This window comes from Lineus longissimus, chromosome 14 (assembly GCF_910592395.1).
Source record: "Lineus longissimus chromosome 14, tnLinLong1.2, whole genome shotgun sequence".
Taxonomy (NCBI): Eukaryota; Metazoa; Nemertea; class Pilidiophora; order Heteronemertea; family Lineidae; genus Lineus; species Lineus longissimus.
The window spans coordinates 14,433,585-14,455,036 of record NC_088321.1 but is presented as its reverse complement, the minus strand read 5'-3'; the positions used below and the strand labels follow the sequence as shown (position 1 = coordinate 14,455,036).

General features: G+C 40.7%; 1 protein-coding gene across 6 annotated transcripts in view; it reads right to left on the bottom strand.

The window, feature by feature from the left end:
- LOC135499015 (protein couch potato-like) overlaps positions 1–21,452 on the bottom strand; it is a 145,477-nt gene that overhangs the window by 37,296 nt on the left and 86,729 nt on the right. The gene's annotated exons all lie outside the window — the stretch shown is intronic.

Sequence of the window (21,452 nt, the reverse complement as noted above, 5' to 3'; positions counted from 1 at the left end):
ATTAGACATTTGCGCAACTAAGTTTCGTGTACCATGCTTTATATCTAATTATGTCACTGAAGAAGTCCAATCTCGTCTCTTATGATTTCGTTCGAATATCAGCCTTGATCTCGCAAGTACAAAGCAGTTTGTCAAAATCCATGTGAGTGTTTAGGGCTATTTGACCCGCTATTACAGTAAGTCGTGAAAACTGTGCGACCTTTGTTATGATAGACTCTGATAAAAAGATACTGATTCGTGAAAACTAGTCCATAACAAGCTTATAACATGAAAAAGTACAAATGAGGCAAGCTAACGTGATGGAATTCGGGTTTCCGCAAATCAACTGAGTTATATGGGGCCCCTTTAACAAACAGGTATGAAAATATGGGAACAGGCAGAACTGTGTACAGTTCCTTAAAGCATAGATACTTTTAAATAGACCTCCAGACGCGTTACGCCTCATTTATTTTGCATCGCCTAGGCTCATCAGTGGGCTTACGATGTGAATTGTAGGATGGTTTTTGTTCAAGTGACAGGTCTGACGGCGCTGGCTACTGTGCTTGTTGTGGCGACGTTACGTTGGTTGTGACGCATTGCTACACTGTTGATAACTCCGGTGTCACCAAGCTGGCCTCGGGTGTTTTCGGAAGCATTCGTGATGTACACAGTGCCGCCTGTTCCCATACCCCTTTAACAAATAGCTCAATATAAACACCTAGAAGTACACACATCGACCAATTCTGGCACAACACATATAAAATAGACACCTTTGGCCCTCGATGTCAACATGTACCATAACTGAACAGAAAAATAGTCAGATAAACAAAAGCCATGTGAAGTTCATTAACAACTGCGAGTTGATGTTACCATGGTAACCAATGTACGCTAATTCTGTGCAACGAGATCAATATGACTGACCATGCGCTAAGGTAGCATGAGCTAGGTACGCGGAGGGTATCGATAGCCGTTAGCATAACGTACAGTGGCGCCTTGATGCAGGGACGAGGACTCATTCAAATTCGAGACTGCACTTGATGTAGTAGCAACATGGTGTACAATCAAATCTGCAACATCAGTGTCTATAGTAACAGGAGACACTTCAGTTGAACCTCTCTATTAAGGACACCCTCGGGAATGACAAGTGCTGTCCTTAACAGAGAGGTGTCCTGATTAGAGAGGTCAAATTGAATGTAAATAACCAATTTGGGACCAAAACTACTGTCCTTAGTAGAGAGGGTGTCCTTAATAGAGAGGTGCTCGCTAAGGGAGGTTCCACTGTAATTTCGAAAGAGCTAGTTATTGATACCAATTAGCTAGTTGCTATACTATAAAGTGGCGACAGGATCATACGCAGCGAGCGATTCGATATCAAGTTAACGACTAGTTCGTTTCTCGCCGGGACAAATCTCCATGTTGCACCGCAAAAACGAGTGATTAAAATTGCAGATACATGCAATCAAAATATTCTGCTCAATGAAAGGATCTCTGGTCTGCAGGTAAAGCAGGCAATCGCTGGGTTTCATGCTTGCTTGTGGGTCACTGCTGATCTAATTGAAGTTATAGTGTTTGTTGTCAAAATGCCAAAAGTAAACAAAAGTTGCAATTTCACAAAACCGCAAAATAAAATCAAAGCGAATAGAACTGAGTTTCCAGTATCACAAATTCATTCAGTACCATGGGTACAAGTCTGTTGCTTATCATGAGCTTTCAAAAGATTGTCAGAAATTTCAAGACTTTTCGGGCATTTTCACCAAAAGGTTAAAATCGACCGATATTGCACCACAACAAAGGGTGCCACCGAGATCATAATCTAGAAACAATGTGCTGTCCCACGCACCCGATTAAATCTGAACTCTCTGCTAACGTCCTTTGTCTAATCAACTTAATGAATGACCCAATCGCCAGACGCGGAGACGATTTTTGCCGGCGCGTACAAAGAGATTGGAGCCCCTGCTACGATTCGTCGAATAACTATCGGAGATATGGATCTCAGCTGATTCAGCAATGTTGAGCCATGTCAGAAGAATTGTCGATATTATTGGCAGGGACTCTTCTCCTCATTAGGAGGTATGAGGTCATCGTAAGTTGACTGGTGATGGCCTTCCTCAATTAGCAACCACCAAATCAAACTGTTGAAGAAATATTGCTCTGTTTGTGTTTAAGAACATATTTTATTGAAATGTTCTCTTCACAGGGCCAAACTAAGCACAAAAGCAACAGATTTCAACGTATTGAATATTCTGATTGCAAAAAATACAACTATTGACACACTTCAAGATTCAGTAGAAAAAGATCTCACGAAAAATGACTTTTTTTTGTTGATTTTTTGCCGCTGCCAAACACAGATGTTCTTTCAATACAAGGCATTATCTTTTTCTACCACAAAGCTAAAATTAATCAATCTTCCTTCACTTTGTTCATTTCTTGCCGACTTACGCAACGAGATTTTTTGTCAGCAGACAATCTGTTTTGATCTTTTTCTCCAAAACAGGTAAAGCTTAGAAAAAGTGAAGCAGATTTGTTCTAATGAAGGAATGAAACCTTACATCTTCAATACAAGACTTGGAAGTTTAAGGACATCAGGACAATAACTTTTGATTGCCATGAAACTTTTTGAAGAAAATGTCTTCAGACAATGTATATAAACAACTTTCATTCAGATATTTTCAAAAATATTTCCCAAAATTGAAGAAATCACATGTAAATTGGTTGTTATGATGTCTGGTGGCGTGAGATTTGATCTGCAGAGATCATCAGGACATTACCTCCACAAGAATGCGCCCATCAACCTCTGGTTAATTCTCGTCATACCGATCACCGCCATGCCATTACCGAATCAGCTTGACTTCATTATTCACTGCGGAACACCTGTGTTGTCCGGCTTATCGTGCAGATCGTGACGCTGTCGGCCAAATGGGCGAAATAATTGGAAATGAAAAGTGTCGTTGCGGTGAAAGTGATAGTCGTCCAATTGCTTTCATTTATACAGATATGACTTTCGTCTGGTCAGCAACAATCTTTCTGATTGACAACCTATTTCTCCACGCTTACCAATATTCTGAAAATCGTCAAATTTTTACGGGCATTTAATTTTTGCAGATTTCACAAATAACATTGTCTCCAGAAAAGAAATAATCGGAAAAAAAATTAATCGAAAAAACCTGAGAAGTCACCAAAAAAAATTAATCGAATTTTTTGAATTTTTTTTTCAAGAAAATTTCGCACATTGCAAAAATGAAGAGGCACTAACATTTGTCAGTTTGATCAAAACAGATCTGTTCTTTTCTGCATAAAAAGGCCCTGGCCACCTGTAGCATGATGCTTCGATTCATTTCATCCGAACCCCGCCTTTTGTAAGTCGAACAGGTGCTACCGACAGTCGTCAAATACACTTGTATATCCCAGAATGCACTGTCATTAATCGTGTATACGAAACCGCTATCCCATGATGCAGTATGATTGATCGGCGCACCTTGATGATATTGTCGCGTTTGTATTATTGCGCGTCTTGTCAAGAACGATATCTTGTTTGGTTTTGTGTCTTCGAAACTTGTAGTTTGAAATGAAATCTGACAATGGATTATGAACGAAATGAAACTAGATGAAGCTTTATGATTTGCCTCAAGATTTATGAGCGTGCAAAATATCTTCATTTGGGTATCTTGAGACGGACATCACTGTCCTGAATAGAGAGGTGCCCTGATTACAGAGGTAAAATAGCATAATGGCAAATTTGGGAAAAGAGCAATTGTCCTTAATACAGGCGGTGTCCTTAGTAGAAAAGTGTCCACTAATGAAGTTTTGAAAGTTAGCATTATGTGGCGGGAAGACCCCAGAGCCAAAATATTTTCTACAGACCTTTTTTCATCACGGAGAAAGAAACACTGATGGAGTTTCTATGTTCTGTATACATACGCAGTATGTTGTTATGATCATTGATTGGTTTACCGGTATTTTTTTCCCCATCATATTTTCTCCTTATTCGGTGATCACATCAGATCGGAAACATAACGTTGGGTGGAATAGCTGCAACGATCTGAATGTTGAGGAGGCCGTACAGCAAATTCTGTGAAAAAACTTCAAAAATGTTGCTCTCAAGGACTAGAAAGAAATATTTCATTGTACAAGGTCGAAACAAACCGACCTTGATCAGAGGACTAGTCTAAGTGATCCCCTGGTACTTAATCTCCACTGTCAAACTGCAGCGAAAACGTGAATTCAATCCGCACTAACTAACAAATTGATTCTGATTCGCTGACAGCATTTCACGATCAATTTAACGCGAACGAGGTTCCGATTATTCGTGATGGCAGTTCGAGTCGTTCCACGTTTTACGAATGGTGAACAATCTGCGATGATGACAGCTGACATGCGCCAACCGGCCGGGAAATAGCGTCTCAGCGATTCGCGTAATTGTCGGCCATTAGTGTCCAATGGATACACAGAAAATACATTTAACGTAAGAATGGGTCATGAGAAAAAGAGGAATTGACATGTGCCTCGCTGATGGGTCGTTGGAAAAAGTGGAATCGTGCGCCACTTGGGAATTACTTTGTTCATTGAATCAAGAGTCTGAAAGTGACAGCCGGATATGAACTGACAGCCTGATCGGCCGACGAATTCAAACTACAACACAATCATACAGGTCATGGTACACGAAATTATAGTCTAGACGCAACCGTAGAATACTTCTGTCAGGTTGGTGAGATCATGGCCGATGTGAACAATGGTATTACTAGAGTGGAACATAAGAATGAACTGCAGACCTAATCCATGGCGTTCCATTGGATTCCTTGTTTTCGAGATTCCTCAAAATTGTAATGGGCCGCTATCCTCCAGTGAATTTCAACGAACTGAGAAAGCCAATTTCTAAAATGAGAATTTCGCACTTCGACTCTCTGAAGACAGAACCAATTTCTTAACAGGCACCTGTGCTCGGCAAATTGACAATGCAACACCATGAAATTGCTTAAAAAGATTAAAATGCTCTCAGAGACTTTTGTTGTCCTTCCTCTTGGGGACTGGATCCCAGCTGTATGGAGTTCCTGCGCAATTTGTCCAAAGCAGGCCCTAAAACCAGACCTGTTCGAAAGTTCTCAGAGTTTTCTGTCCCTCTTCTCAAGCAACAGCACAGCTGGACGAACTTCCACGCAAGTTCTGCCAGCTCTTTGACCAAGATTGACCAAGCATGGCATCTTGACACACAAGACTGAGAGATCCGTCAAGTGACTTCTTGGAAGTCAACCTGATTGGTGACCTACATCAAAACGACTGTTGTGCAGTTGTATGGCAAACAGCGACTTGGCACTAGTTTATTCCCTACTAGTTTTAAACTAAAGTATGGATGTACACCAATAGAGGCTTCACTAAAATGTCCATCTTGCAGCAACAGGCCAATTTCATCCTAACCTTTTCTTACAAATTTTAGACTGAAGGCATGAATTGGCATAAACTGCTCTACGCAAGTTTTACTTTCACATGATTAGGAAAAAGTCTGGAGGTGGAGCAATGAAATGGTTAAGAGTAAATGGAGTGATTACACCCAGAGAGCCAAGCAGTAGGACTCAAGACAAGAGACATCAGCCAATCTACGATAATCCCACGAACATGTAAAGATAATGACGAGTCCCGACAGAAGAAATTAAGAATACCGTTAGATTTTTTTTCCGCCAAAGATTCATTGTCGTGAGCTTCTATTAGCCGAAGAGGATAGCGCCAAGAATAATAGACATCAGCAGATCTGTGATTATCCATGATAATCATCAACGATAACTAGCAACGACGTTAAGACGACACAAGGAATGAATTCCGCCAGAGTATTTTTTATACGAAGTTTATCGTTGTGCCCAACTTCGGGCGAGGATGATGACCCCCTCGCCAAAGATGATTACCCCCTCGCCAAAGATGATGACCCCCCTCGCCAAAGATGATGACCCCCTCGCCAAAGATGATGACCCCCTCGCCAAAGATGACGACTCCCCTCGCCAAAGATGATGACCCCCTCGCCAAAGGTGATGACCCCCCTCGCCAAAGATAACTTCCCCCTCCCCAAACCCTTGCACTTGAGACATCACTTTCAGAATTTCTTCATTGAATTCAAGGTTTTTATCAAAATGTAAATATCTAATGGTTAATTTCAAAGATTTTTCTGGAATTAGATGGTGGGGGTCAGCATCACCCCTTGGGTACTTGTCAGATAAGTGCAACTATGGTAATTCATCAAAATAACAACACATGCCTATAACGACAACACAAGACCGAAATTCGTCACTATGACCTGCAATCATAATCGCATGAGACAAAAATCTCTTGTTGCAGTGGTCTCTTGTGACAAGGAATTATAACCACAGCAACCTACTATCAATTCCATACCAAGCGAATGCAAGTTTTACCCACAGACAAGCAATCCTCTTATTGCTCATCGCAGCAATAACGCAGGTTGCAATAACAGAAATCACCCGTTGCAACAACAGAAATCACCCGTCTGCGAGGTGCTTTAGACAACGAATACCAAGAGTTTTTTGCGGATAAGTTTTATCGTCATTAGCTACTATCAGCTGAAGAGGATTATCCCGGAGCAACAAGCACTAATTCCATCCTCGGAAGACATCGACGCGCCAACAACTCGGCGAGCTCAGGTGGCGCACGGTAATGAAACGACAAAATCGTCCATTTACTGCGATCTCATCAGCCTAAGCGGCTAATTACTAGCCTAGCATTGCTGCGTGCTATCGCTAATAACCATGGTAACGCACATCTCAAATATCATAATAGTGACATTACAAAGTGTGAACTAGGTCATAGCAGATTTTTTAGGTTTTTCTGACGACATCTCCCTGGAGGTGAGGTAGGTTTTTATCCATGTAGATAAAGAAATGATCAGAAATCATTGACAAAAGTCAAAAGCTCTGACATTATTTGGTCCCCAATTTTAACCAAACTGACCTTTTCCAATCCAAACATCACCAATCAATATCATCGTCATTATGGCGGCTTTCAGTGGTTTATAAAGCGGACCACGGATCTCAATTCCCACTCACACTCAGTGTCAACGTTGACGGACCGATCATTCACAAAGTCATTATCACCTTCTGGTCACTAATACTGTCTCATTATGATGGACAATGTCTGGTAGCTTGCGTTAGGCCGGGGTAGGTTATAGCTGGACCAGAGGCTGTACCTTAACCCTGTGGCAAAACAGTACAGACGAACCTCCCTTAGAAGACACATCTGTTATCAAGTGGTTGTACCCAGAAAAATATGGGGTAAACAGTTTCTATGCAGTTCATTCAGACACGTTATTATCAGCAACTCATTTCATGGGTTACAAACGCCTGCCATACATTGTAGTCATTCATAAGCAATGCAGACAAAAACGGCGCGTTATTTCACGCTGGAAAAATATTTGGTCATTCGTCGTTATAACATAAACTGCACTTGAGGACCTCGTTGAGGTGATTAATAATTTAGCGGTTGCAACTGCAGCGGTGGGCATTCTGGGAAGGACTCAATAGAGACAAGGACTCTTGAATCACGTATCGGTGTAAAAGCGTGTTTGGGCGTCCAGCAATAACTCATTAAATAGCTGGATGAATATTAATGACTGACTCGTCTGTTCAAAACATGCATCTCGAGAACAGTTTGTAGCCAAGTCGTTGGCAAATTTAAGAAAGATAACAAGCCCAAAATGATCGGGGAAATGTTGTCAGTTATTTGCTTTGAATGGTCCATTTTTGGTCATGCCTGTCCGCTTCTGGTTTCTTCCCTTTTCTCGTGAAATATAGTATAATATTGCCACTTTTTTACGATGCACTATTGTATTGTACGCGCCGGTCACCGATCCGAAGGTTGACCGCGCTCAACATTGCTTAACTTCCACTCTGGGGCCAACGCGCCAACCACTGGGCCATAAAGGAATTCCCTCATGGCCGGCGGGTTAAGCCGTGCCATATACCTGGGGGTACTATACAACTATCACCCCCCCCCCCCCCCCACTGATCACAGTTTTCGAATGCTGACATTGAAAGCAATACTGCCCCCATTCTGTCATAGATTCTATGAAGGTAAAGTTTTGCCTGTGTCGGCTTGGCACCATAACTATGACGAACATTTTGCAATTAGAACCTGTCTTTCATATGATCATCTATCTAATCAGGAAAGGTTTTTTCGATAATCTCTCCAAACAGACATTGAAATAAACAGCAACACCCCCCCCCAATTCTGGTCGGTTGGTAACACAAATGCAAACATTTAGCATCAAAATCCACCATTTCATATCGCCACCTATTCAACCTGTTCACCAAGCGCAAAACAAAGTCGTCAAACATTCATCCAACTATTGCTACCACAATATAAAACATTATCGCAGATTTCATCAGTTTCCTGGTTACTCTTGCACGCCCAATGAAAACCATCCATCCATTCATGATCACCTTTATGACCGTTCCGCTCAGATTTTACACCATCAAGCACGAACATGGCGCTACATTCATCCACATCATGTGACTTATGGCGCTGAAAGCCAACGCTGGACACGCTAACCGACCACTGTATGATATTACATTACTGCATCACCACATGCTTAATTTCCTCAGAGCTAATTCTCCGATTTTCTATAGCTAGATTGTCACTCCATCAGATTGGCTTGATAGTCAATCGCAGCTGTTCTCACTGACGGTTGCATATGACCTTGCAAAAGGTCAGTACAAGTTACTGAAGGTCGTTGCATAAGGTCACACTTAAAGGGAACTGAAACCGTCAAGCCAGTTCGTATGACCTCGTTTTCATTTCCCGCGTATCGGGTGATCAGAACGAGGCATGAATGAAACATGGCGCCTAGCTGTCAATCATTGAGTGACGTCACTACTATGGAATTTACAACGAAAACTCATGAATGAAAGATCGCATGACTCACGTGATTCTCACATGATTCTCAATAATAACAAATTGAACTGCGCATGCTCGGGCACTGGGGGCGGAGCTACAAAATCTGAACTCGAATAGGAAGTTGGAAGTTTGACTTTCTCGGGCGGTGAAAGTCGAAAAGTTGAATAAATCGCTCGGCGGTTCCAGTTCCCTTTAAAGCAGACCTCATTTGCGGGGCACTTCATAATCCCAGATATGCCCCTGCATCATTAACACACAAAGGATAATAGAATCCTGTCAGTGATTTGTCATTGGACATTGTTGCATTGACGGTACCGATATTATCCCAATAACCCTGAGAGGAGATCATAGATGATCTCGACCATTATCACCATAATAGCAGACTAGCTATTGAACACTGCTGGGCAGTCAGAGAGTGTCAGAATAGCATGGATTCTGGATAAATGGTTGGATACAGACAGGGGGCTGACACAATGTTTAGCTATAAATACTGTTGACACAATATCTCGATGACAATATTGTGTCTTGCAACTCACCCCATACTCTCTCATACACCCCTCGCCTTGTGTTAGAGCTGCATCCACTAACTTTGATCAAGGGGTCAGGTCCTTATTTGGATCAACCTGTCTGGTCCCATTCAGGCCTGCTGGCTCCGTCAATGGGCATACACCCCCTGCCTTGTGATAGAGCTGCATCCACTAACTTCGATCAAGGGGCAGCTCCTTATTTGGATCCACCTGTCTGGTCTCATTCAGGCCTACTGGCTTGGTCAATGGGCATACACCCCCTGCCTTGTGCTAGAGCTGCATCCACGAGCTTTGATCAAGGGGCAGCTCCTTATTTGCATCCACCTGTCTGGTCCAATTTCAGGCCTACTGGCTCTGTCAATGGGCATAAACCCCCTGCCTTGTGCTAGAGCTCTATCACTGCCAAAGAGAGGACGTGTGCATGGATGTCCGTTTTCTCGTCCCCACCATATGGGCAGCCTAACTCCGATTTCAGTAAAAGACAAACCCTTAAATTCAACAATTCAGAGTCAACACCCTTTGGTTCCTTGCTCTACCACGAAATAACTGAATGTGCAAAAGTGATTGACATACACACTCACCCAAACTGCCACCACCTCTCATAAATCATTTGTGGCAAGGGCATTCTCAGTGCATGCCCCTCGAATGTGGAACGCGCTAGCTCATGACTTGAGGAAAGAAATTGACTCGAACACTTTCAAAAAGAACTTGAAAACTGTCCTATTCCAAGAACATTTTGGAGTGTGATGAGCGCTTTTGAACATTGTATGCACTGTGCCAACAATGGCCGAAAGTTGGAAAGTTTTAGCAGACGCCCCAAAAAGTGAGCAACCAATAACAAAAGCAATTGAATGAGTGATTTTTATCACCAATTCTTTTCGGGTCGGGGCCAATTGAAAAAGCACACTTTATAGTTAGACTATTCAATCATAACATTGGGTATTAATATTGAAAATCTTTCATTATCCTATACTTTTGAAGTGAAGTGAACTCAATGGATAAATGGAAAAAAAAAAGTTAATTTCATTCATTCATTCATAAATCCAGATGTTTTCATAACAATGAAATGTCTGTGGTGCAACCGAATTGGAGCTAATCACTGATGCTATTCAACAAAACTTTCCCATTGTCACATCCCTATCACAAATTCCCGTCACGTCCCTACAATTGAAAGCGAACTCTTGGAACATCGTCGAAACATTGATAGTTCGGTTGAGAGAAACCAAAAGCTATTGATTTTGCTGAAGTCAGGTTTTGCCCGATTTTCAAAAGACTCTAGCGGAATTTCTCAAGTTCTCTGGTGTTAACCAGACCTGCCATCAACCCGATTTTCAAAGATTCTTGCCATCATCCCGATTTTCAAAGATTCTTGCCATCATCCCGATTTTCAAAGATTCTTGCCATCATTCCGATTTTCAAAGATTCTTGCAGATAAGTTCTTTGGTGTCCACTAGACCTGCAATAAATGATTTTGGCAATAGATGCCCTGATTTTATACCCAGGCGATCCCCAGATCTCAATTTCTTGTTGTTCATACTGTGCGTCCTTAAAGGCCAACGCCGTTCATGAAAAATTTGAAATTAATAATTTAATTAAAAAGTTTTCTAATTGTGTAATATGTACTGGACATAAATTTCAACATTGCAGTTGTGTAGACTGATATACAAATACTATGAATACCAAGTTTCAGCAAAGTTGCATGCATGATAACTGCACAACGGCACTGCATAACTGCATTTCTATGTACCTGAGCCACCAGTAGAAACAAACTGCGTGGCCCTTTAAACTAGGATATGACTGTGCGCCCTTCAAACTTCTGGTTTCTGCTCTTTTCTCGTGAAATAGAGTATAATATTGCCACTTTTTTATGATGCACTATCACCCCCATACTGTACATACCAAGTTTCAGCAAATTTGCATGCACGATAACTGCACAACGTCACTGTATAACTGTATTTCTATGTACGTGAGCCACCAGTAGAAACAAACTGCGTGGCCCTTTAAACTAGGATATGACTGTGAGCCTTTCAAACTTCCCCTGCTACGAGGACTTGTGCCCGCAGGTGCACACCAGAACTGCCACAAATGAGTTAGGCGACAGTAGTCCCAGATTTCATACCCAGACATTCCCCAGGGCCTCCTTTCCATGTTGTTGTGTATATTAGTCTGTAATGACTGGATGATAAATGATGTACCACACACAACATTTGACTAATGATCTACCATATCTAGTATTAAGCCGAGTGCTGTAAATTATTTAGCGTGATGAGGAGAGTGACTTGTTAATGAGGGAATGGGTTAACCCAGTGTCAGTCGGTCAAAAGCAATTTCTGCCTCAAAATGCAAATCATTTGAAAGCTCTCGATCTGATCGATCTAATTGTACCATTTGTAAACCTATTGACATGACCATTCATTTGAAAGCTCTTGATCAGATCGATCTAATGGTACCATTTGTAAACCTATTGACATAACCATTCATTGGAAAGCTCTCGATCAGATCGATCTAATAGTACCATTTGTAAACCTATTGACATAACCATTCATTGGAAAGCTCTCGATCAGATCGATCTAATAGTACCATTTGTAAACCTATTGACATAACCATTCATTTCAAAGCTCTCGATCAGATCGATCTAATAGTACCATTTGTAAACCTATTGACATAACCATTCATTGGAAAGCTCTCGATCAGATCGATCTAATAGTACCATTTGTAAACCTATTGACATAACCATTCATTTGAAAGCTCTCGATCAGATCGATCTAATAGTACCATTTGTAAACCTATTGACATAACCATTCATTGGAAAGCTCTCGATCAGATCGATCTAATAGTACCATTTGTAAACCTATTGACATAACCATTCATTGGAAACTCTCAATCAACACTTTCAACTCGTGCACTTTCTGATGGTAACATTAATTGCCTGCTAACCCATGTAACAATCACGGTTGCTTACTTTTATGGTAACATCACAATTTATTTCACAATATTTTCTCAGATTGATATCTGTTCTTAAAGAGTTATCATGACAGGTTTATAAGAGACATAGGCCTTGGACTTAGTACAGCCACAAAGAAAATCGGACCCTGAGAAAAGGAAGGGTTAAAGATCATGAGAGAAACTGGCTCTTCATTGTCGGAAATCAAAGACAGCCGGGGACCGCTAATGGCATCTGGAATTTGTGTAATATTAACGAAGGAGACATTATCGGAACGGGTTGCAGGAAATGCTTGGACGTTCAAAGGTGGTCTCGGGGGTTCCGAGCCAGGACAGATATTTCCACTCCAATATCACTCTTATTTGGTTTCCTTATCATCCCCTGACTTAACCTGGCATGTTGGGGTAAGGCCAGTGTTACTGATGAAATTTGTTTCGAACAACTTGGACCCTGGATTTTCTTCATCTGTTAAGTTTTCTACGGTACCCTTAGGAAAAAGAAGATTCCAACAGTTCAGCAACGTGAGTTATTCTTATCGATCGACCAAACACTGACCGTCACCAGCACTCGATCAGAATAAAACCATCGAGGCTGCTATTCGATGTTGCCACGATGCGGCAGGTGATCCCAGGTCAAGAGGGACAGGTCAGAGAAGAGATCAGTTTATCACAAGGATGTATTGAGGAAATTGGTATACTCTGGCCAATTTCTCTCAGAGCTGTTGCTCTTTCTTTGAACTTAAATTGTATGTGTGCATTGGTTCAGATCAAAACCATCGAGGCAGCCATTGAATTGAGGATGGAGGCAGGAGATCCCTGGTCCAGAGGGAATGGTCTGAGTAGAGATCAGTTCATCACAAGGATGTAGAGAGGAAATTCAGTATACTCCTGGCGCTCTTGCCAATTTCTTATAGAGTTGTTGCTCTTTCTTTGAAGTTGAATTGTATGCGAGACAAGACCACTAATGAATATTCATAGGTTGGAGGGTCCAGGCCTATCTATTAGACGAGTGCATGTTTTTTACTCTCAAGTACATATTTGGAGAGGTATTGACAAAATATTTGTTGTGGCAAGTCTACAGATATAAAGAAATTATTTGATGAAAAAATTTAATTTCGAATTTTGCTAATTGGGTAATAGGGGGCGTGTTTTGAGTTTTTTCTGCCAGTTGGCTGAAAAGAGTGGAAATATCAAAGTCTGTCTAATTTGTCGATTAAAAAAAAATTTCCGTGGTCAATCACCATTTTATTTTTCACCATTTACTTGCCCGACTGTCCGGAATAACATAATCTAAATTTCAGATTCACAACACCACGCGTTCTTTGATGCGTCGCGGTCAAACATTGACAATTTAACTGCTAAAAGGCTTAAAAAATCAATTGTGGTCTTGTCTCTATTTACACTACATTTTGGGTCAATATAGTGAAAAATTTGAATGTGCTCAAATCACTCTAATTCATTTAGAATATTGTATTGCTGATGATTTAAGGTCAAAACAAGCTAAAATAATGAGAAAAAAACTTAATTTGACCCAAATAAGAGTCAACCTAACCCCGGTCTAAGTTCGGTTTCATTTTTACAAGTCTTGTTGTGTTGCCATTCATTTTGTAATTTCTTTGAAACTACTTAGGCCTTGATTCTGAAAGTTGTGCCCTAAGCAGCAAAGATATTCCTAAATCACATCCTAAAGTTTCAGCTGCATAGCTTGCTTATTCTGGCCAGGGCAGGTCTTTGAATTTGGTGCTGTTGGGTGCAAAATCATGACTTTTTGTCGATTTTGTCCTCTTTCGTCGCTTTGGCACAGTTGTACCACTCTTTGAAATGTCTCTCATTTCTCCAAAAATGTCCAGATATGACTTTCCTTTGTTGGAGAGTTGTGGGATGTCATGTACATTAGTTTGAAAAAAATCTCAAAATGTTAACCCCTGAAATGTACCTTCATTGAGACAAGACCACTAATGAATATTCATAGGTTGGAGGGTCCAGGCCTATCTATTAGACGAGTGCATGTTTTTTACTCTCAAGTACATATTTGGAGAGGTATTGACAAAATATTTGTTGTGGCAAGTCTACAGATATAAAGAAATTATTTGATGAAAAAATTAATTTCGAATTTTGCTAATTGGGTAATAGGGGGCGTGTTTTGAGTTTTTTCTGCCAGTTGGCTGAAAAGAGTGGAAATATCAAAGTCTGTCTAATTTGTCGATTAAAAAAAAATTTCCGTGGTCAATCACCATTTTATTTTTCACCATTTACTTGCCCGACTGTCCGGAATAACATAATCTAAATTTCAGATTCACAACACCACGCGTTCTTTGATGCGTCGCGGTCAAACATTGACAATTTAACTGCTAAAAGGCTTAAAAAATCAATTGTGGTCTTGTCTCATGCGTATCAAAACCACCGGGGCAGCCATTGAATTGAGGAAAGGGCCGGTGATCCCACGTCCAGGAAAAAAAACCAAGGTCCTGCCAGGATTGAATCCAGGACCTCTGACATACACGGCATCACCCTACCAACTGAGCTCAAGGGAATTTCCACCTAGCCTGGGCTTGTTGGAATGATGCCACCACAACTCACCCAACCTTATCTATTCTGTCTTCCTCCATACGAACGACCCTAACACCAGGAGAGAAATCAGCATGTGAAGCCAAAAAAAATGGCATTCGCTGCCAACTCTTCAGCCCGACAGAGCCAAACCCTCCACCACTCAAACATAATCCGACAACATCGACAGGATTTGCTTCGCTCCCATCTGCTCTCCTTCTGACGGAGGATAAAACAAACTTAACCACATTAAACTTCCCGATAAATAATCAATCGACGCGAATCTGCAGGAAATAATGGATGTGAGTGACCGCAAATGGGTTCAGATTAGCAGACGGATTTGTCAGACGATAAATTATCACAACAAATTGCTTTTTCTTGCCTGTTTCTTGTTCTGTAGGAAGATGTTTGAAGAAAACATGTTCACTTTTTTCACCTGAGGAGAGTTTCTTCAAATGTTTAAAGATCTGGGGAAAAGGAGAGGCAGATTAGTTTTGATTGACCGCAAATTGTTTCAGATTAGCAGACGGATGGTCAGACGATAAATTTTCACAACAAATTGCTTTTTCTTGCCCGTTTCTTGTTTTGTATGAAGACGTTTGAAGAGAATATGATTGCTTCTATCACCTGAGGAGAGTTTCTTCAAATCTTCCGAGGTTGGAGGCATGGCTGCAGCAATTGTCAGACAATAAATTTTAGGTTTATCAGGTGATGAAATTCATTGAGGTTGTGCATGGAGAAATGACGTTCGAAAGGTAAATCACAGCCTCAGTACAATTATAGCCTCTGTGTGCATTATTGTGCAGTGCCTGCTGTTTTCTACACTGTAGGAGCTATAATTGTACCAGGGCCATAACTGTACCATCCTACCTTTAGTTCCAGTACAAAATAGCATTGACGTATATTATTGTGTATTTCTTTTATAATTCATATCAACTCCGGGACGCCAGCAAAAGCCACACGACTTCCCACAGGCATGAACAAACTTCTCACAAGCGTGAAAAATCATTTCTTTCCATCAAACTCAATTTCATACATCAAAAGGCACTGTAGCCAAACCAGCAGGCGGCCATCTTGTTTATGTTCCTGTCACCGTGGCGACCAGACTGGCAATGAATATTGACCAATCAGACGGATGATTTGCCGTTAGTGTGAGAATGCTTTCCATTTTCACCAGTCACGGTTGAGAGGAGATTCAGAGTGGAGATGAAAATTAAGCAGACAGTCAACCACCCCTGTTCTTGACGGCAGATGATTCATTCCCAGGCACCAGGTTCTACATTTGCACCAAAATGTATCTTTCTGGAAGGAAAATTGATTGAAGATTTGACACTCACAGCGCCATCCCAACTTTGAAACATGCATCAAATATTTAGAAACCATTTAACTGCACAAGCCGTTGCAATAACGCACATTTTTAAACAGCCGAAATTATTCATCGAGCAAATCAGTGCCTGGGAATGAGGTTATGAATGCATTTGTCCTTTAAAACCTGGTTCCCACTGCGCAAATAAAATAAACAGTTCAAAATATCTTGACATATCGTCCTCTTGAAATGAGGTTATTAACCCATTTGTTCTTTAAAACCTGGTGCCCACTGAGCAAATACAGTAACCAATGCACACAGGTATATTCATTCGAATCAACAAGTCCAGAATAAAGACCCTGGGTGTGCGCACTTCCCCCAACAGCCCCAGCATGCATCAATACATCCCATCATGTCCTGGGCGCTATTCTTCACGCATGAGCGCCACCTACAGAGACAAGCAATTTCATCACCATTCATCACGCTATGATCGCTGATTGATAGAAGCTGCCCATTTTCGAAGTGATCACAATTGGCGCGTTCAACACTTATGCATGTTTCATTGAAAGTGAGGACGATTTTGAATAATCTGAACCACAAACTGGTGCTAAGGCCAAGTAAAATTTCAAAAGTGATTCTCGCCCATGCTTATTCTCAAACTCCAGGAGGGGCACTTTTGTTTTTATCTTTTTCAATTGACGTTTGACGTTAGACTTGAAAGATTCCAAGGGAAAATACAGTAGAACCCCTCTATTAATGACACCCTTGGGACTGACAAGTGCTGTCCTTAATAGAGAGGTGTCCTGATAGGAGAGGTCAAATTGAATAGCAACAAACAATTTGGATCCAAAACTGGTGTCCTTAATAGAGAGGTGTCTGCCAAGGGTGGTTCCACCTGCGTCTGTACCATAATCATTTTGAGATGGTCCCTTTAATGGCCTGGCGTACATACTCAATTCACTGTCAATGTGGCCATTAACAGGGCGGTCAGACAAGTGCACTTCCTGCAAACATCCTTTATCAAACAATCTTGATAGGCTGACAAGATATCAATATTTGCACACCGTCTTGGAACCTGAGAACCAGGTTAACCCTCTTTGAAATCCCTTGAAACCCTGTCCCCAGCTTAAAGAAGTCAACAGTTGCATACATCTTGAGAGATGGGAATAAGGTTTAACCTCTTTAAACCTGTCCAAAACCTGGTCCACATACTCAAGAATTCCCGAATACTGATATTCTTAACGAATCATAGGGTCCAGGTTGACCTACTCATTAATCAAATATAACCTCGTCCATGGACACCAATAAATCCACCTAATAGTTTACGTAATTATGAAATTATTCGATTACTTCAATATTTGTTAATGGTCCACAGAACTGTTTATACAACGGCTGAAGATTGTTGATTCGTGATAACGATTTATTTGGGTTTGTCCAGTCTTGATTGACAGCTGATAAGGGGTGGGCGGGGCGTCGCGACCGAGGAATTCCACTTGACGAGAGAAAGATTCCAGGTTCCTGATTGGAAATATAGGTGGAAGCACTCACAACCCTGGACCCCTCGTCTTAAGGAGATAGGGCCATATATACATACTAGAGGCCTTCCTTTAGCCCGTCATCTATATATGTACATGCACGAAGCCTACAAGCCAAGCAGGCCGGCTCAGGACTGCGATTTTATTTGAAGAGCGGAGTTAGAGGGGAAGCATGCAATGGTTAGGATAGCGGCAGAATTAGGCCTACAACCTGTAAAGAGAATGTATCAGAAGAGAACCAAGTTCGGAGTAACCTTATAGGCCCTGATTAGTCAAAGTCGGCGTAGCTAACTAGGGCCACTATACCACTGATCTTCCACCGACAACTCCATTTTAAAACTTAGTTTTCATCCAATATTATACGAAGCGCAAACAGCTGGAAATAATACTTAAGAGATCATCTAAGTTTTTAAAGCAATCGCTCATCGAATAATCTATCTCTCTGAATGAAAACATTCAGTTGCCTCCCACAGCTCAAGACGCCATCCACGTTTTCACCCTCATACCTGTTGTGTATGGATCACACGGTTTTTCCGTTAAAGGAAGTTTTCACGTCACTTATTCATCTCAGGAAAGATTATGACGTCTTTCACATATTTTCACACTTCAATAACTTCTGATCATTTTCAATTCCGTCGGAGAAATTATTCGAGAAAAAGTTAATTCCACCTTTTATGAAATCGTCACGAGTGAAAAATGTTGTGCTTCATCGCAGTAGGAAAGCATGGCCCTCGCAAACCCCTGAATCAAAACTCTTACACTAAAATCACTTTCAATTTTGTCAGAGAATAGAATTTATGCAATTCAGACAAAAATCCATTCTTTTTTGGTAAAACCCCATAATCCTAAAATGTATGCTGTAGCACAACAGGGAACTATGGGTAATCTACGGCCAAATATATTTCCGCATTTTTGGACAAAAACTTTCAATTCATCATTAATAGATTTTTTTTACAAAAACTTCATGATCCCAATATGAATGTTCTAAAAAATATTATCCATGACCAAAACTTCCCATCAAAATTTCTGAAAATCACACCAAAAATCAGGAAAATAAATTAAAATCTAAACCGAATTCTGCCGATTCTTTATCTCACACCCGTACCTAAGAACAACACCCAGGGTGCGAATTAACGATACTATTTCTGGGTTCGGTGATAACCACAAAAGCAGATTGAATCGGAATCTTCAATTTTGACGGAAATGAAAGAGTGTGGTTTGTGAATTATTTAGTGTGTGAGGGGATTTGGAGTAAATAGTTTAATTTTGTTTGGAATTTCAATGGTTTAATGTCAGGATTGACGATTATTTTGGCCATTGGTTGAAATGTGTAACAGCACATGTTTGATAACAACTGAAATGGGTTTCCATCCACTTAAACTCTTGATGAATACTTTCTGATGGTACCATCAGCAAATCAACAGACACAGCCATTCTTCGGAAAGCACTCGATGAGCACTTTATGGTACCATTAGTGAACCTTTTGACATGGCCATTCATTGAAAAGCTGCTGATGAGGAATTTTGGACGGTACCATTAGTACACCTATTGACATGACAATCAATTAGAAAGGTCCTGATGAGCACTTTAATATGGCACCATTAGAAAACCTATTGGCATGACCATTCATTGGAAAGCTCTTGATGAGCACTTTCATATGGCACCATTAGAAAACCTATTGGCATGACCATTCATTGGAAAGCTCTTGATGAACACTTTCATATGGCACCATTAAAAAACCTATTTGCATGACCATTCATTGGAAAGCTATTGATGAATACTTTCTAGTGGTAAGCTTACTATCTATGTCATTATTGTTAATATCTTCAACATATCATACTTCTCAGATGTCAGTTCCAAATGGTCAAAGTATATATACATATGGGTGAATGTTCCACCATTGACATTTGGGATAATGAGTTTTTATGGGTTGGAATAAGGATCAACAGAGTACCTGGCGCAATAATTCCAATAAATTATTCAAGACAATGGACTATATTCTATTCCAAATGCAGAGCGCATTTTGGCAAATTGAGCGCACACTCGCGACTACAGTGGCAATTAGTTTGCAACTGGTTTAACATCAATACATGACCATCACAGATGAATTTTTAAGTAATTAGTAATTTAGTAATTAACCAACTTGAACTTTGAAATACAATGCTGATTTTGAAGCGATCTCAACACAAAATGGCAACTACTAATTTGAACTTGGAAAAAATTACTGATTCGAAGCAATTAGAGCACAAAATGGCAACCCTACATTAACTCGCTTGTGTGCAACAGACTAATCAAATAAACTGAAATAATCAATTACAAATTCCAACATTGATTGATTGATTGAAAACCCACCTCATCTAATTCTCCACCTTTCTCCATCTCTCCAACTTCGCAAACAATTTTCTCCATTTTTGAAAAATTTACGGGACAAAATCACAACTTGGTTTATACGCCACAAGAATCGAACTGAAAATGATCTGCACAGCAAATTCCGACCTGATATGCAATAATCCGACGACAGCAAAAGTTGATCACAATTCGTATAAAGACTGTTTCTCACACTTGCGATTAATGACAATGAACCAGAATTGAATGTCAGATGAACCACACTGGAATTGTCAAAAGATGGGCAGGAATGAAAAAATTCTCTGCCAGTACAAGTTTATCACAAGTTTGCCTCAGGTGAACTACAATGCAATTGTCAAAAAGATATGCAGAACTGAAAAAGTTCTCCACCAGCAGAAGTTTATCACAACTTTTCAACAGTCCGATGTGTACCTCGCACAAATAAGGCACGCTTTACAAATACGGTGTTTGCAATCACGAGTCCCTGTACATCCAGGCCGAGTAGACCCTACTTTCTGTTGTTGATGACGGCTGATGATGTCTTTGTTGTTAATGTTCGTCTCCTGCAGATGTTTTTAGCAACTGTGTCACAATACTGCGCTAATAAGTTTTTCACACCTCCGACTGAGGTGTGGTGTGGTCCTGAGCAGGGGTCTGGGATCAGAGTGACGTATGTGTGTGTGGTCAAGGGTTTGACTCCAATAGTGTGGAACTGTAACTATAGGCCTGATCATAGGCCTACCAAGTATACATACATAATCTGGTGTATAATATAAGTGGACATAACAAGTGACATCAATTAAATTACCTTTGCATTGTTTCAATCTGCCCCTACAATACAGGGCTGCCCAGAAAAATGCCCCACGACAAAAAGGAGCAAAATGGCTGGGTGGACAAGGGTTCAATTCCAACGGTACAGAACTGTAACAATACTAGTATACACCTTTCAAAAATGGGGCGTTTAGTGTCCGAAATAGTGAAGGGGAAACTAGGCCTTATGGTGGAGGGACAAAGGAGATAGTCATGGCTGACCAACACACTTGAATGCCTTTAATGACGGACAAGAGGGAAAAAGTTAGTTCCAACCTACGCCACCAATTTCGGGAAGCATGTATAGTAGTTGGTCTGAACATAGGCCTTAACAGATGAGAATGCTTTTCATAAACTGGACTTTGCAAAGGCACGTAACGTACAGGAAGGTCCAGAAAAAAATGTCCCCACAAAAGGCACATCATAATTTGCCTTTGTTCACAAGACTCTAAAGGCCAGAAATTCTTTGTTAGGGGCATGTGCACTTGAAGGGGTTAACAAAGACCCATATTCTAAGCTCTACATCAGGTGTACTAATTAGAGCTCATTATTTCATGGTCATAAAATATT